Source organism: Battus philenor, unplaced genomic scaffold, assembly GCF_028537555.1.
Source record: "Battus philenor isolate CCGP_79_NKW_IND1 unplaced genomic scaffold, ilBatPhil1.0.hap1 SCAF_6, whole genome shotgun sequence".
NCBI lineage: Eukaryota > Metazoa > Arthropoda > Insecta > Lepidoptera > Papilionidae > Battus > Battus philenor.
This window is the reverse complement of record NW_027181726.1, coordinates 5,421,253-5,439,548: the sequence shown is the minus strand read 5'-3', so window position 1 is coordinate 5,439,548 and position 18,296 is coordinate 5,421,253. Positions and strand designations below refer to the sequence as shown.

The window sequence follows — 18,296 nt, the reverse complement described above, 5'->3', positions numbered from 1 at the left end:
AATTATGTACAAAAATTGAGTGTATTTCCTTCATTACGAAATAAATAAAGACAAGTTACATAATTTTAGTTTTTAAATTGCACACATATGGCTGTAGTAAATATAGCAGGCGTTTCTTTATTATAAACTTTACTATCCTATAAAACTGCTTGACCTCGATTCACTAAAACAATTTCGCGAATAAAAGGAGACTGGTTATTGAGGAAGCGGCGAAAAGGAAGAGTACTAAACTTTCCGTATTGTGTTCGTAAATAGATGACGTAATATTCGTAAGAAAATTATAAAAAAACCCTCTTTTGCTATACTGTATTCTTCAGTCATCAAATACCAGAAAATAAACACGATTAACTCATTCATAAGGAGAGCTCTGTTATCGATTGGATTGACTGGTTTCTATTTAACCTGTTTTTGGATATTCTAGGTTTTTTTTAATCTATAACCTTGTTTGTTTCTCAGACAATGATGGTAAGTTATCAAAGAAATTGGGGCGGTTTCTTCATCAACTAAAGAGACGACGATAAAAAATATTACAAGGGTACTTTTTAAATAAGACGCCACATGTAAAAGCATCTTTATTTCATTACAGTTATTGATGCCCAGTAAAATTGTGTGTCCCATTATTTACCTAGTACTGTTAAAAAAATTCTGTAACAAACATTTCTCCCACCGGTTACCTTATTTAGCTTCACAGACTGGACAAAAGATGAGCTTTTTATATATACGAAAAGAAATTATATTAATGAGTGATATATACAATATATATGCAATGGAAGAACGGAAACTTGTTGACCCACACCTACTGGGACTTGATTCATCGATCGCTGGCCGGCGCGTGTAACACTTCACTTCTGGTTAAATTCTTTTTATTTTCATATAGAATTATGTTATATTGATTTATCTATATTTTAGACGAAGATGCTATGCTTAAATTAAAAATTAATTAGATACGTCTAAAATTAGGCAAACTTAAACTATTGCGTAGCATAAATTTATACTGCCCTTTTTTACTAAAATATTAATATAACACGACACATTAATACCACTAATTTACTTTTATTTAAATAGGCGCCGTACGAGGCGTAATAAAATTATGCGGCTGTGTTACGTATTAGACGCGGTATTTCATAGAAAAAAATTTTTATCTACGTCAATATTCTTCATACCTCATTGGCAAACCGACAGACGTCGCTCAACTAACTATGGATAGGATAAGAGATTTTTCTACAAAAATAGAATTAGGAATGAATAGACGAACGAACATAACTGACAGACTTGTGGATCGATAAGTTGTAGTGGCAGTGCGCAGAACAGATAGCCGCTAAGCGTAGCAAAGGAAGTGAATTTTAATGTTCTCGTATGGGATGCAGGCCATTTTCAACCAGTCAGTCTTATTGAAAATCAAGGGGTGAGCCTTATGTTTAGCACTGGAAATGATGATGGCATCAAAATTTAAAATCGTTTAAATTAGATGATCAAAAAAACTATTCTCTGCGAACTAAAAGCAAAAAAAAAAGTAACGCGTGGCACATATACTGATTTATGATATCAACAAGAAGTAAATAAGAAATAGGTTGAGGTCTGGCTGAGGTATATTGATGTTAACATGATGGCGACTATCTTTGCAACTCACAAATATCAACAAAATCATTCACAATCACTCGTTGTAAATAATAAAATTTGAAAAATAAAGTTACATTGAAGATATTTTATAAAAGTATAAATATGTATCTTAAAGACTATGCTCTATAGAAAGTTGCTTTATAGAAAAGGCGCAAACATATTTCGTCCTTTATTTGAATTCTGTTAAAAATATTAGGTTAAAATGAATCTGCTCGTATTTACAAATTAAAAGTATCTTCCTACGTATTAGATATCGCAGATCCCCTTGTTACAAAAATGTAATTTCTTGACATTTTTGTATACTTTTAAGGATCATAGTTACACAACAATCGTGTATTGTAAAATATATGTGGTAAAGTGATCTATTGAGTAACAAATTATAATCATAATTCGATAAGCGTACAAAGAACGCTTGTCACGGTGTATCTCTAACGTTACGAAACATCCGTTAAGTGATTATAGACACAGTCCAGCGGATTAGTGAGTTGAATTGGCATTGGACAGTTGGCATAGTACGCAGAACAGATAGATGGAAGAACCTTAATATCCTGGAACGGTAAGAGCAAGCGCAACAATGGACGTCAACCCATAAGGTGAACAGACTGATAAGGTCCTCGAAAGATGCATGATGCATACCGTTGTCAGTCTTTTTGAAAATGAATGCTGGAGCCCCATGTCAAACACTGGAAGTTATACGGATAAAACAAAGGTGATTCATTTTGTGTTGACTACAATAATTAACTTGCTTCTCCCAATTTTTGTAAAGATAAATATTCTAAGATAAGAAAAGTTATATATCCACAATTATGTCAGTGCTTAACATTAATTAATAGATAATAATTTACTTCATTTTATTATTTCTAAACCAATTTACTAGATTTCTTTTATTACGATAACAGATGTGATTACAACATGACTTGACAGGCGTCAGTATAAAAAATATAGAATTTTTTTTAAAAGATTCCATGCAATTGTTCCGCTAACTAATAGATGACGAAAGAGTATGTCTTAGATATGGTTATAAAGGAATCCGACTGTGCCGTGAGAATATGCAACAGTTGTGTATTATCCTGGTAACTGTATGCGCTGTGCGAGCAATACTTAATGTGGCGCAATAGCGCTGATATGAAAACTATATACATTTACGACAAAGTTATTATATGTGCGAATATCATTGAAACTGAATGTTGTAAGCATCGCTATGTGTACACTTCTCACACGTCCATTGCATATTCATTTTGTAGTTAAGTAAATTTGTATGAAAATACTTTGTTCTTTTCCAAACGCTAAACTTCAATTCTTGATTTAAAAAAGGTTCAACTTATTGGATTCTTAGATTTCATATATACTCTTGTAGTACGTGTCAGCCCCTACATTATGGCAACAAAAGTTTAAATGTGACAATGCAAAAAAATATCTGACATCTGTCTGGTTTCTTTAACAAAGTACTATAATTCTAACTCCGACACTTTTATGATATAATAATTATAGGTAATAGTACAAAAGTTAATATTTATGTAATACAATACAATTATTACCATAAAATATAGTGCATGACAGCGATATACTTAAATGCACTGTCAATTATTATTAATACAATATACTATTAATGTTTCTTTTTTATTTTCAACATATTCTTAATGAGTCTGAGTGTACCTATATATAAATAAAGTTCTACAACTTATCTTAGCCCTTTCTTTTCTCAATTTTAAATCTGATATAAAAAGTATATCACTAAAAAATCAACTATAGCATTCAAGAGTATTTAGTTGATCGAAATGTGTGGAACTTGGTTTGTTTACTAAAATACACTCTTTTAAATTTCATTTAATAGAGCAACTGTTGAGTTTCTGGCCGGCCTTTCTCAGCAGATCAGCGATCAGTGCCGATGGTGGCTTACCACCTATAATTTTAAAATAATCTACGAAAAGCGCACGTGAATGCCTATTTGAATAAAGTTATTTTGAATGTTCAATTTAGAAAACATAAAAATGACGTCGAGCCCTTTAGGTTCCACGATTATGTACTTATCTTAATTTGTTAATCCTCGTATTTAACAACTGTTGTGGAGTGAAATAAATGGTTTCATTTAAGTATATTGGATTACCTAAGCTCGTGATTTTGTTCATAAGTTAAAATTAACTTTTCTACAATTGTTTAACTTTATGGAAACAATATAACACTACTTAGATAACTTCTCCTTAAAACTTTTACAAAATAGAACAGTCTGGAAAAAGATAGTAGCAGAAACTGACATGTATGGCCACGACCATTAGTTATGATGAAGTGACGAAGAAGAAGAAGAAATAGCAGTAAAGTAAATAAATAAAAAAAATTATATGGTGCCTGAATCATGGCAACAATAAAAACTAAGTGCTCTAATGTTTTAAACTATGTCGTATACATGTTGAAATAAATGTCTGTTCGCTATTAAGCAAGGTAGTCCCAATGGATATCAATCTTGTGAATAATTTAGGCTATAAAGGCTTTGCCGCACAACACGGATTGATGCAATCTGTGTAAAGAGGCTTTGTGCACACGCTGATTTGAACGGCTTTAATCGAGTAACGTATACAACAAACAAGCAAGCAAACAACAGACGGAAACGCATGCGGTTGCGGCGATAACGAACTTTGCTCGTTACAATACAATCAGCCGCATGTTTCGGTTCGCTCGAACAAGCATACGACGATTTTAGAATTCACATAAAACTAAAATCAGTCTGAACAATACAAAGAAATATATTTTAACACACGGAATATGAAATGGAATTTTAAAGTGCTTGTCATTTAAAATTTAATAATATCTAGTACATTTTACTGCGAACTTAGACAAGGATTTTTATTAAATTAATTCAACGCTGAAGTTTATATCTTGAAAATTTATCGTCTGACTAAAAATAACAACAGTTAACAGAAATTTACTCCTCATTAACGTAAAACATAACGTTTCACAAAATAAACTCAATGAAACTAATTGACCTCAATGATAATCTAACATTAGCCAGGCTTAGTTTCTCTTTATTTTATTTACTGTTTAAAGAAAGCCACTTCCAACGGGTAGTTTTGAAAATACATGGGCGTGGCCTTTGTCCGGCATTGGACATCTTACGGCTTAAATAATGACGATGATTATTTAGAGAAGAAACTGTAGAGTTCTTAATGCGGTTATTAATAGCAGGTTGCCTCTTAATTTGAAAATAGGTAGAATTATAATACACATCAACGAAAACATTGAAAATAATTTACTAAAATATACCACATAGTATCACTAATTTAATTTAGTAATATGATAGAAAAAACAACAAATTAACATAACAATTACTTAAAATTTTTCTTAATTTTTCATTTGAAATATTTCTAAAGCAGTATAGAATTGAAGGATAGCTATTTAAATGGGTAAAGTGAATCATCCGGTATAAATTATATTCTTTAGGACTTTTTCACAACGCTTATTTAACTAGTGTTTCCGAGGCAGTAAAAAGAAATGAAACCTTATCTTCCAAATTTACATTAACACAGTTGAATTGTATAATAATTATTAAAGCAGTGTGGAAGCAATGTAACATCATACTTATTTTTGCCCCAGAATGCAAAGAAAGCAAATGAGGAAATAAATGATGCAAAAAATAGGGAGCAACATATCCCTTTGTGCTAATGTTAGCGCTGCACTCGCAAACCCTTTAGTTATGAAGTCTTTTTCAAGTACCAAATAGACGGACAGTTCTAAGAAAGCAATCTTTTTTTAAGGAACTACTACGATTCACAACCATCATATTGAGTCCCACTACCAAAATATGTTTTAGTTTTCAGTTTTTTATTTTGTTTTATTTGAAGCGAAAATGTTCTGATTAGATTATTTCATTGAACATAATCTTCCCTTTTTTTGTTAAAGATATTTTATGGTTAATTGCTATATTACCGTATCATGTTGCGATTATTAGTCTCAAGTTTTACAGTTGGAATATTAAAATAGAATATTTGTGCCCCATTAAATTAGATTGAAGAATAGAAAATAATGGTGATGTAAATAACAATTTGTTAAGTAAGATACCTCATTAGCAGCAATAAGAGGCAATATGTAATCCCCCCCCCCCTCTGTTTAATTTAATAAACAATTCAGGCAGTCGAGTATAAAATAAAAATTGGTAGTGTAGTAAAATTCCATCAGCCTTTGGTAATAAATTTTAGCAAACTTGCCGATCTAAAATATTCAAACCAGACAGACTATGAACCTTCTTAGGTGCGTGTAGGGTACTGTATATTATCATTACTCTGACAGCTAAACTTTTAGAGTCATTATGTATCAAATATTACACGAAAATGAGACTTAACGCTTATTCTGGTAAGTGTATGCCTATTCTTTATGTTTAATCAAATAACCTCTGATTTTTATCCTATTATGGACATTAAATGCAATTTATGCTCTAACTAAACCTGACACGATTGATTGATGCGTTTGTACAAATGTTGCAGCATAATGCAATTGCATCAAGGTTGATCTAGGTTTACGACATTAGCTTCGCATGCAGACGATTTAGTAGTCAAATCCCATCTTGAGTCGATATTACAATCTGGCAACAGGTGTCATTACGGGTAACATATGAGAATTAATGTGACAGTTGTTTCAGCAAATGCGAAAATTTTCATAGTGATTTCTCTGACATCATAATTATTACAGCTATTTCCATAATAATACCCTTATAAGGTAGTCTGTTCATATCGTGGGTGGCGTTTGCCGATCCGTCTTCCAGAACCTTAAGGCCCCAGCGACCATACCATTTCAACTTGCTAATTCGTTGGCGATGGTGGTTCTTGTTTAATTCTCGCAGAGAAATTCCGAGCATAGTTCTCTCCAGCGGCGTGGGTATGCCCCTCCACTAGGTACACACACCGACGACATGGTTAAGGTTGCCGGAGTCGCTGGATGCGGGCAGCTCGTGGGCGTTTATCAGCTTGAGAAACCGTAAGCTTATCAACACCCCATTAACAAGCTCACGGTCGCACATCAAGACTGAAGCACGATTCTCTATCATTTAAATTATTTCAGGAATGTCATCTAAAATATTGTTATTACAGTCCGGAATTATTTCTGTTTCATACCACTTCAACGGTTCTAAACTTATAAAAACATGAAATGAAAAATGTATAGCTGGTTTTATTACACTGCTGCGGAAACTGTTTTACTACAGGTATAAGAGACGGGCGACTATGCTAGCTAGCTCTTTGTATTACTCGTTCTAGTTTTAAGCGCTGGAAATGTTTTTGAGGCTTCGTACAATATACGAAATTGAGATTAAATTTATAATTTTGTATTTTAATGTCCACGATTTCAAAAATAAAGATATTTTTTTACAATTATATCGTATTTATGACCTCACAGTAGGTGACCGATATAAATAGAACCATTAAAATATCGGTCACCATATTATATTTGTATTGTTGGAGTAAACAGGCGTAAGAAATTGTGTAACATTACTTTCTTAGTATTACGGAAAAAAAAAAACAAGTAGAACGCGAAATAACCACGACATTGGAGCATCGCAATTATTCGCTTTCTAAACTGTTAAGAATAAATAATAGACAATAAAACTTACGCTGGTACTCTTGGTCTAGTAAAAGTAATTTAATTTAAAAAAAAAATCATGCAACATAGCAGCCGGGCGCAAGCGCAATATATTTTTGACTTTTGCAAATGCATATGCAATTGCATTATGAACAATTTTAGACTTAATGAACAATATAAAATTTTCGTCGACTTATATTATACTTATTTCCTACCTCTTAATAGATACTTAATATTTATGGTTTCTTGTACTGCTAATCTTTTTCGGGTAAGTGACCGCGTTACATCAAACGATACCGACGTTAAAAATTGATGCAGAGATTGCTTTTAGCCATAATCTTAATTAATCATCAATATTATCAAATAGTTAAATTACTGTTACTTATGCATTGTTTTTACCAGTAAAATAAATTAAATTAGCTGGAACGTGCAAATTCGAATTCGAAATTCAAACTGTGGTTTAAATTTGAAGAATGATCATTATGTTCCACTTGTAACTGAAGTTGTATAACAATTGTTTTGATGTACAATTCGTCACATTTAACTATTTTGTCTAAACTGTTTTGTTAATTAACTGAGATAATAAAACTTACAATTTCAGTGACAGTCTCAGAGTAAACTAGGTAAGAATTGGTGATGCGTGTCTCAAAAGAAAGTTTTTATTTGTTTTGTTGAGACGCTCCGGACGTGGACTTACGTGATGCCCGGCGGCCTGGCTCTTAGAGATTTAGTCGCTATAGACATCGTAGCTGCCTGAATTGATGCATCTCGGAAATATAGTATATAATATTTATAAGAAAACCTTTCTCTAATAGTACAATAGGAGCAGTGTTATGAACTTTAAGCCCCTGTACCATTTGACCACTCGACTACAATCATATGCATTGGAGCTTTGATAATTGATTAAATTTGATGTAAATGCAATTCTCAAAGCAGAGCAGATATCTAGACATTAAAGCTTAGCAATATATAGCAATGTAATATAAATATTAGTTAACATCGTAAAATTCGTTGCGGCAGTGACGTAACACGAAAACGTATTTCACCTTTAATATTATTAAACAAGTTTACTTCTATTAAGCCTAATTCAATTACTGTTAGCCGCTTACTTCGTGATGTTACGTCATTCATTTTGTAATGTTACACAATACAAACCCCTTAAAAGCGTAAAATGACCCATTTAAATCTTTTGTGTATTACTCCATACTTAAGAGAATTGGGTATTAAACGTAAAACCGTATTCCACGGTTACCTAGCGCACTTGAGAATCAAGAGGGCAAGCATTAAATCACAATACAAATATATGAATAGGACGGAGATTGATTACCCCAAGCAGTCGTCAGAATGGAAAATAATTTGGTTTTGATAATAAATGTGCTGCTGTTAAATTTGATGAGCGGGTAACTTGTATATAACCAACTCATTGTTCGTTTTTAAAGTTAATTACAGTAAACATTTCATGTTCAAAATAATCAAAATATGATGTCATGTCCTGTTCCCTGATATTTAAATTGGTAAGAGGCTTTGTAAATGCCAAGGGAAATATTCATCTGTATATAAATCTACCTCGACTCAATACTTAATTTAGAGCGATGATATAACAAAAGAGAATCGTTGGAAGCCCTGGTGACTTGAACGTTTGAATTCATTTAAAGAAATCTCTCTTTTTTTGACATTTTGTATCGAAATGTGTATTTTTATCGTATTGGCTTATTAATTATTTACCCCTACCTCAACCATCCTTACATTACACAGACGTAATTCTTATAAGCTAATATACATAGTGATTAGATCTAGGTGTAATAGCTTTAAAAAGGGTGAATGAAGCAAAAAGATTGAAAGCAGAAAAATGTGTTACATTAATTTATTTTTTCTGTTGGAATGCGGCAGGCCAATAACTAATTAAATAATTACTTTTAATACGTATTAATCTGATATTTGAAAACGCTTTTTCTTACTTTATTATCATACTATATATAACGTATATTTATTATTTCTGAAGTAATTTATTTTTGTATGGGAACATACTGTAATTGACATCAAATAAGCTACAATTTCCCTCTGTAAAGCTTTCTCCGTTTTTAACTATAATTAATCAATCTGTATATGTTAATTGCTAAAATAAATTGTAGCAACTTCACTTAATATTAAAATATTATAGACAAATTAAAACTTACTACGGATAGATATTATTTATTTGAAAAAATGTAGTGTTACTTGCTATATAATAGTCACAGAAAAATATCAGAATGATAATATTCATTTTATAACAGAAAAACTTAAATTTTTCTAGTAATTACATAAAATATATATAATCAAATGTATGCGTGTTTAGCAAAATGTCTCATATATATAAATAAGTTTTAAAACAAAAGATGTTTATAGTAACACGTAATTATAAATACAATATGATTACACCCTGCCGTAGAGTCGGCACGCGATATTGAAGCACCCGGGTTTTTACACGCAATGAAGAATCGGAAGCCAAAAAAGTAGGCTGTAAAGAATAGTGAAAAAGGAAATTGGTTTGTCATCGTAAAAAAATAATGAATTTATCATTGACTTTCATTGTAGAAATTATGGCTAAGTTAAAATTTTTCATATTGTTTTGGATAATTCTCCATATAGTTTTTCTGGTAATCGTTTTAGCTAAATACAAACTTTTCTACAAAATCTTAAGATAGCATTGAAATTGGATTCAAGATAAACATGTCAAATACGTAGATAACCAATAAAGATCCTATGACCAAAGTATTGGTGGACGAGTACGAGTACATGAGTCACCTCTTAGAAAAGATAAGGAGATAAATAAATTCATCGAAATCTCTGGTATAACAAGGTTTTAGTGTTTATAGAGTTACTTTAAGTAATCTTCCTCTAAGTTTAAACGATATATTTTGGACGTATTCATATTGTATTCACAGCTAACAATTTTGATCTTTCATTGCCGTACACGAATACAGAATAGTGATTGCCGGCGTGTCATGAAATGTAGATTGTCGATGCCATGCTGATGGAGGACATAGTATACGTTCCGACTAAAATTAATTGAAGTGGGAAGTATGTTCTATGAACGAGTCACTTGGACCCTGGAAATAACAAATTGTAAGTCCTATAAAATAAATCGTCTCAGCCAGGGACTGTAGAACTAGACCTTTTTCCGTGTGAAATAGCAAAATCATAGACAGCGTCGGGGATGTCGGTATCAGTAAAATATTACTTGATAAGCAGAGCGTTTACTTGATAAATAATATGGTAGCATATACATAAAATGTTATTTTCTTAATATAACTTAGGCGTAGGAGGATACTCTGCAACGGGACACCTATGTAGATATAAATAATGCAACTGACTAATTGACTGAGGTCATGACGGAGGGCCATTTGTTATGATTGTCTATTCCGTACGGACGTGTATTCAGTTAATTGAAATTATTGCATTACAGCGAATATAGTAGGCGGGATACATCGCTCATGAACATACGACTGTTGGGACCAATGGTTCTGGAATGGCGACACGAGTTAGTAGACACGGCGTAGATAGGTGGCCACTAGGTGGACCGATGATTTGGTCAAGATCGCGGGAAATGGCTAGCTGGGGGCAGTTAAACTGGTTATTATGGCGATCTTTGTGGAAAATCTATCTGTCTTGTAGTGAGCGCCTATCGGCTGACGTGATGATGACAGCGTATACGCTGATATATCTCAATCAGCAAAATAATAATATGGTGTATCATTTAAATTATATTATATTCATAAAAGAAATGCTGAAATAGAAGAACATAGAATAAATGAAATTAGGTGATTTATATAGGGCCTCATTGCCACCGTCGTAGAAACGTACTTACGTCGGGCGTGCTCGCTTCGGCGAAAATTTATTAGTCTGCAGCCAGCCCCAAATAAGTTTTTAAGGAAAAGGGATTCGGGCCGTGGTGTTACAAATTGCAATCGAATTGAAAGGGAATAACGAAGTTTTTGTTTATGTATAAACATGTGTATTCCATCAGAATTATAAAATAAAAGCAAATTTTTATTTAACTATTATTATTATCTATCTTTCATTTACGTATTCATAGTATTAATGTTAACTGTAATAAACTAATTATTTATAATATAGACTAATTCCAACCAGTCCTACGGGAAATCCACGGAGAGGCCTATGCCCAATGGTGGACGATAAATTTATTCGACGATACATTTTATTCTGCCTGTTTCGACTATCATAAATTGTTAATCTCTTGGAAATTCTCTTAAAAATAGGTTTTAATAAAACAATAAATCCTAAGCTTTACTACGATCTTACAGCATGTATTATTTTCAAAAGTAATTCATTTTTAGGGTCCACTTTAATGTGATTCAATATAAACCAGCAGCAAGACGTAAAACGTTATGTGTAACCCTCGGGTGAGTTGTTCGCAACATGAAAATAGCAAGTTATTTTTACCGAACAAGACTACCACGGAAATATATGAGACAAAAGTTAAACAGCCAACTTAAGCCGCGCTTGAGGCAAAATGTTTCGTACCTTTTTTACATGGAAAACAATTCATTGCAAGCGCTGCGGTAATTTTAATTTTAAAAGACTTTTACTGTTATATTATACCAGCTGTAATTTGAACACGATTTATTTATTCATTTACATCTTTTTATGTGGTTTATTTTAGCGCAAACTATGAAAAATTCTTTTAAAATAACTCCAGTTAATTTGTTATGTCAAAGAATAAAAAGTGAAAGAATAATTCGATAATCCCGTACGAGTTTTACCATTTATTATTTATTGCGCAAAGAATTTATTACCTGAATACTAAGGTTTGTCATTTTTTTTGAGTCTTGATGTAAAAAGTGTCGCCATTTTTAATATGCAAAACGGAGAAAGATTAAATTTTTTTAGCGCCTACTCATCAAGCGCAAAAAGCAAACTAATCTTTTATGGAATTGATTTAATTTAAGATACTTTAAATTTTTCCAATCCAGATCGAAACAAGCAAGATAACAAATTCGTCTTAATTTAGAGAAAGCCTGCGCTTAAACTCTCTAGAATTTGGAATCGCTTAAGGCATTTCTAATTAATCCAGTGGCAATAATTCGATTTGTCACGGAGGTTAATATTACTTACATTCAAAATCAAGTAAAGCATTTAGAATAACAAATAGTTAAAAAGTTTATTTGTATTAAAAAACCCAACTTAGCTGCATAAATATAATCAATTAAAGTTCAAGCTATGCTCGATATTTCTCTTAGAGATCGAATGAGCACGTCCCATAGCGGATTGGCAAATACAAATAGTAGTAGGCAGAACCCAGCGCGTGGAACAGATGATCCCTGGGGCTTTAACTTTATGGAGTTGTATGGTCCACCCACAAAGTGGACAAACGATTATGTCTGCCATTATCATCGAAAGACGATAGCTGCTTTTAACCAATCCTATTAGTATGGCCAATCGGATTAGTATGGCTAAGGCCTAAGTTCAACAGAAGTTGTCCTATTGCTGACAAGATGATAATGAAAGTTTCAGAATTTATTAAATGAAATGGTTATGAAGATACTTATACAGCTTCATTAGACTGTCGAAAATATTCGTGATAAAATGCTTTGCAATGGAAATAAAAACGAAGGATATTAAATTTAATTAAATTTCCCTAAGAATGTTATTACATTTTTGCAAAGTAATATGTCATACTTTAGATATTACTTATGTGTTACAAGTTGAGCTGTCTTGGCGCAGCACAATGTGAATCGTTAGTCATGCCAACGCTGACCCATTTAAGATGACAATTCAATTCTATCCACATATTCTATGCAAACTTACGTTCTCTTTTAACCACGCTACATTGCAGCGTGAATGTGGAACAATTTTCCTGAAAGAGAACTAACTATAATAACGTTAAAAACTTTAGCCTCGCATGTTCATTCAATTAAAAAAAAAAACGCTATAGATGCAGAAACGAAACAATTCCATCAACGCTTATCAGTTCGTAATTACGTTCAAACAAATAACGATTTTCATTTCACCGCATACTTTCATACTATTTATAAAGATGTTTAAATCAATATAACAGTAAATTTATTTTTGATATACATAAGAAACAAAATTATTAAGTAAAATTTTGTCGATTAGAAATATTAATAAATATTTTAATCTGATAAAAATGAGTGCCTGTTAAAAGTCTACCACTGTCGTGTAGTAAGATTTTTCCGAATAAATAATTGATATTGAAACACTAAAGCTTTCTGTTTCTTTCAAGAATATTTTATGACATCAAATAAAATTAAAAACATTTATTATGAGTGTAAACATAATACACAAATAATTTCGATCATCCTCGAGCTTCAGTTTCCTGTATTACTAAGAATGTCTACGACTACATGATGAAGATGAATCAGAGTACAAAAAGAATAAATGAGTAAATACCTAAACGACGTCATCTTATCCATGCTTTTATTTTTCAGATGTTTTTCAAAGGATTATCCTTGATCAGTTAGCTCGGACTCATATTATTGGAAATAATGTGTGGTTTGAATCAGTCGTTGCAAGTAATCAAGCTTTGGCTTTTTATGCTATCTCAGTGACTATAAGTAACTGTTATGACCTTGTTAAAGTCTTCGGAAGACGCCGGATGTAGTTCGCCTCAAACCGGTCCTGTTTGAAATCTATAGGAGAGGTTTATGTCTAGCATTGGGCGTGCTGTGACTAAAATTATATTGATTAAACGAATTCTTAAAAATAAAAACAACAAAATGTTCTGTACAATAAAAATTTTAAAACACTAAACGTAATTGAATTTAAAACTGCCAACTATCCAACAATCTATTGTAGAACAAAACAGCGAACTGTTGGAGCAAACACAATGGGAGATAAAATGAGGTCGACAAAAGAAACAAAATCGATGTGAAGCTGAAACTTATTCCGCAACCAAGGTTATAGTTTAAAAGAATATTGCTGATGCAGTCGATAGTAGACAATTAGCAAAATTCCTTGTTATATAATACAAATTAACTTTAGTTTTAATTTCCAGTCTGAACGGGTCATAAAAATATTAACTGCGTGCATTTTCATAGTACTTACCGAGTAACAAAGCAATACTTATTAATGACAAAACAATGTGAAAAATGAATATAAAATATTATATTTACGGCATCAAACAGATTACTAACATCATCATTACAAATCAATACACAAAATTAACTTATTATTTAAGATAATGTTATGTTTTTTTGCTATTAAACTCGTGCTAATGTTACGGCAAGGCATCACTATTCTCGCTACAGGAAGCGCAATTTTAAAATAAAAAATGCTTCTTTTAAAAATAACTTCTTGTATAAATTAACCTTACACAAAAATACAATCATTTTAATACGTGCCATTGTATGTGAATGAATATAAATACATCTCTAATGTAAATCATTTATGTAGGGCTATACAAGGAATATAAATTTAAAATAAAGATGGTAACATAATTCGGACGAGAAATTTCCATGATAGTGCACATCGTTTGGCTCAAATTCTAACAGAAATCGCGCTCTACTTATATGTAGTTGCCAAATAACATTGTAAATGGGAAAACTTATAGCACAATTATTAAGAATAATAATAAGAGCGAATTGGCAATATGTAGTACATAAAAATCGAAATAATACAAAGAGCTTTTTGTTATTACCAAAAGTTATTTTATTACTAATAAATAATATAGTATACCCACATAGTAACAATAGACAAGCCACATAGTGTGCAGATCAGATAGTCGCTGGGGCCTAGGGTTCTGGAGTGGAGACCACGGATCGGAAAGCGCAGCGTAGGACGTACACCCACAAAGTGGACAGAAGACCTTGTTTAGAAGGCGCTGGATGCAGGCCTCTTTCAGGCCTTTTTCATTCAGTCCTATGGGAAATCTAGGGGGAAAGCCTATATCCAGCAAAAGATTTATTTAGAACGCCTTAAAAAAATATTACACTTTTTATTCCTTATTTCACTCAATAAATTACAGTTAAACACTTTCGTATATTCATAAGTGTGAACGCATTTATAAAAGGTTTCATTGGTGGAGTTTTTCATAAAAATGGGCTCAAACCAAAATGTGATGATTTATGCACGACCTTTTTGGCACCTTCACTGGGAACGTACTTTAATTGGAATTTATTTGTCTGGAATCTAGGATATCAAATCTAGGAAAATGCGTAAAGAATTCTTTGAAACTTACACAGGCAATATTAAAGAGTGTGTACTATGAAAATTACTGCATTATTTGGATACTCATAATAAAGAGTCGTCCAACTGTTTGAATTATTTTTATAAAATGAGAAAAAATCAAACTATAGTATCGATATTCATAATTCAGTTTACACATGTATGTTATCAAATGATAACATGTCTCAAGAAACACATTATTATAACTGTTCTAACTATCAATGTGTTTTAAACCGACCGAGTCCTACATTTACATAGACAGTTTGCAATATTACCGTAGTTAACACATGTGAGATTTTTTAAAATTTTATACTTTGTCTCACCATATTTTTATAGCATAGTAGCTGTGGACCTTCCCCCTTTGCCACATTTAGACATTAATTGCACATTAGATCCTGAAATCGTTTTTTAAAATAAATATAGAGTATAAAAGTGCGCAGACGAGATTGAAGTAACACCGAAAATACATTTAATTTAAGACAAATATTACAGTTTAATGACAATATGAGCGAGCATTTTGAAATATGACTTTAATCACGTAGTCAAACATTAAGAAAAATAAAAAAAAAATCGATATCGATTGAATAAAAACCATTTGAGCTCTATAGATACATTTATCAACAATGAATTGGAAATTTATTTACGACAACATTGTATTATTTTAAACTTGGTAAAGTGTGTTCCTTTATGGTATTAAAGAAATTCAAACGGCAAAGTTCTCTCGGATATTACAGCTACGTATAATTTCCTCATTATTACTGTTAAACTAATCTAATCTTTGAGGTGCAAAAATCTAATACATTTAGAAAAGTTACCCCAACAAGAATATGAATGAAAATATATAAAAATGCATGGCGTAGGTCGAGTATGTTGACTTGATATAAATAAAATTAAATATTTTTCACTTTATCGTTTCTTTTAAACGCATATACTCTTGAACGATGTGGGGCGTAGTAAGTGGAATGATGTTCATAAATTTAAACTCTTACATTTCTCTCACTCCGACCACTAAGAAAAAATAAATAAAGTAACATCAGTTTTTAAATTTAATTAATTTGCTCAATTTCGCCTCGCGACGCTTTCCCAAGGCAGCCGTATAGCGATTTCGATAGCACTGTAGCACATATTTGGAAAGTATACGTTGAAATCTTATTAGAGAATAATGGAGAGCGAAGTTCGAGTCGAACTCGTTCGATACTTATGATAACGCAGACTCTTAACGCGAGTTGTCCTTGATATATTATCTCGTGACCTCGGAAACGTCTAAAATACTAAGATTACTTTATAGATGAAACGAATAATGCCTTTTCGAAGGTGTATTATACAAAACTTATTTTAATTTACGCAGACGCTACACTATCTCGACTTTTCAAGACGACGTATTGTAGCCTTAAGTGTAAATAGCGCTCTACCGGTCGTAAAGTCGATTTTGATACGTCAGATCAACTAGTACATATATTCTCAACTATGCTGCTAGTCTTCTAGTTGGATAAGAACTAATAATTACTTCGTTTTTTTAAGACTAGACCCAGACAAGTTCCAGCTGAAGGAACATCATTATAAGCCTAAGATCGATATTTTCAAGAAGCAGCTGGCCGTTCTCTAGTAACAAAACACGTAATATTTGGATTTGAAAAAGAAATCACATGATTTACTACTATGATAAGCCTTCGATACAGTAACATTACAGTACTATTACTAAATATTAGTAATAATACTGTAATGTTAACTATTTACATGTTCAACAGGACTCCAGTTCAAATGTCTTCAGATTGCCCTTTCTTTTAAATTGAATATATGCGGCTTCTGTGTAAGAATGATCACCATACAATCATCACCGTGAATTCGGATGTAGAAAGACAACTGCTGAACTTAGACCTGGCCCATAGATTTCCAATAAGACCGGTTGAAAACGGCCTTCATACGTCATCTTCCGACGACCTAAACAATGTCGTCTGTTGGGCGCAGACGTCACGCTTGCTGACTCATGATTTCTACTCCAGCGTCTTAAGGCCCCAGTGGCCATCAGTGGACATCAGGTCATCGACCATAATATAATGCTAATTCTTTATCATTTTTTAACATATAAATAAAAGCGTTTGAAAAATAGGTACAACTAAATTTAACTTTAATTCAAAACACAAATAAGTAAATCAACCAGATTTAAATATATAAGGATACATCCAGTTAATTCTACTGCTTAGTCATGTAATGAAGCTCAGTATAGCAATAAAAACCCTCGGCGTCAATTGAGAGGCAGCCAGACCGTCGCCTCTGCGTCTGGCAAATCTGCCCTTCAATTAACGTAAAATGAATTCCAATACCAGCGCCGGTCCTCCCACGTAAAGTTGTCCGATGACGACAACGCAATTGAGAGAACCTATTTTCAGCCAGAACTTAACGTCGAATGTGTGGGATGTTTGCTATTGTGGGCGGTGTTTAAATGTCACGTTATTCAACAATAACTTTGAACCTTACTTTTTATTATTTCGTGATTCCAATATAAGACAATTTGAGACAAAAGGGTGATTACCTTGACGATAAAAGTTGTAGAATAAAATAAAATTAAAACTTTGTCATCCCTTAAACACTGTTTGAATATTTTAGAAATAAACTTTGACAGGCAGAAACTTTGATTATACATTTTGCAAACTGTTCTTTAATGTAATTTAAACCTTTGTAAAAAGTTTAGAGAAATGATCTAATAATATTTGTTTGTATTCATGGAAATACTGTTTCTAATATTATATCCTTTGTTTAATATTAAAAAGATTGTAAAAATAAAACTTATTAAAGCCGCAAAGATGTTATAGATAAATTATTACTATTTTGTAATACCGAAAATTCACGAAAAGAACACACGGTGTGCATTTCAATGGACTGTTCCGTTTTCTAGGCTACTCACAAGAGAGACCAACCAATAAATA

General features: G+C 32.2%; 1 protein-coding gene across 5 annotated transcripts in view; it reads right to left on the bottom strand.

The window, feature by feature from the left end:
* The window catches only part of Syx1A (Syntaxin 1A), a 73,331-nt gene that overhangs the window by 15,051 nt on the left and 39,984 nt on the right, over positions 1 to 18,296 (bottom strand). The window lies entirely within an intron of this gene.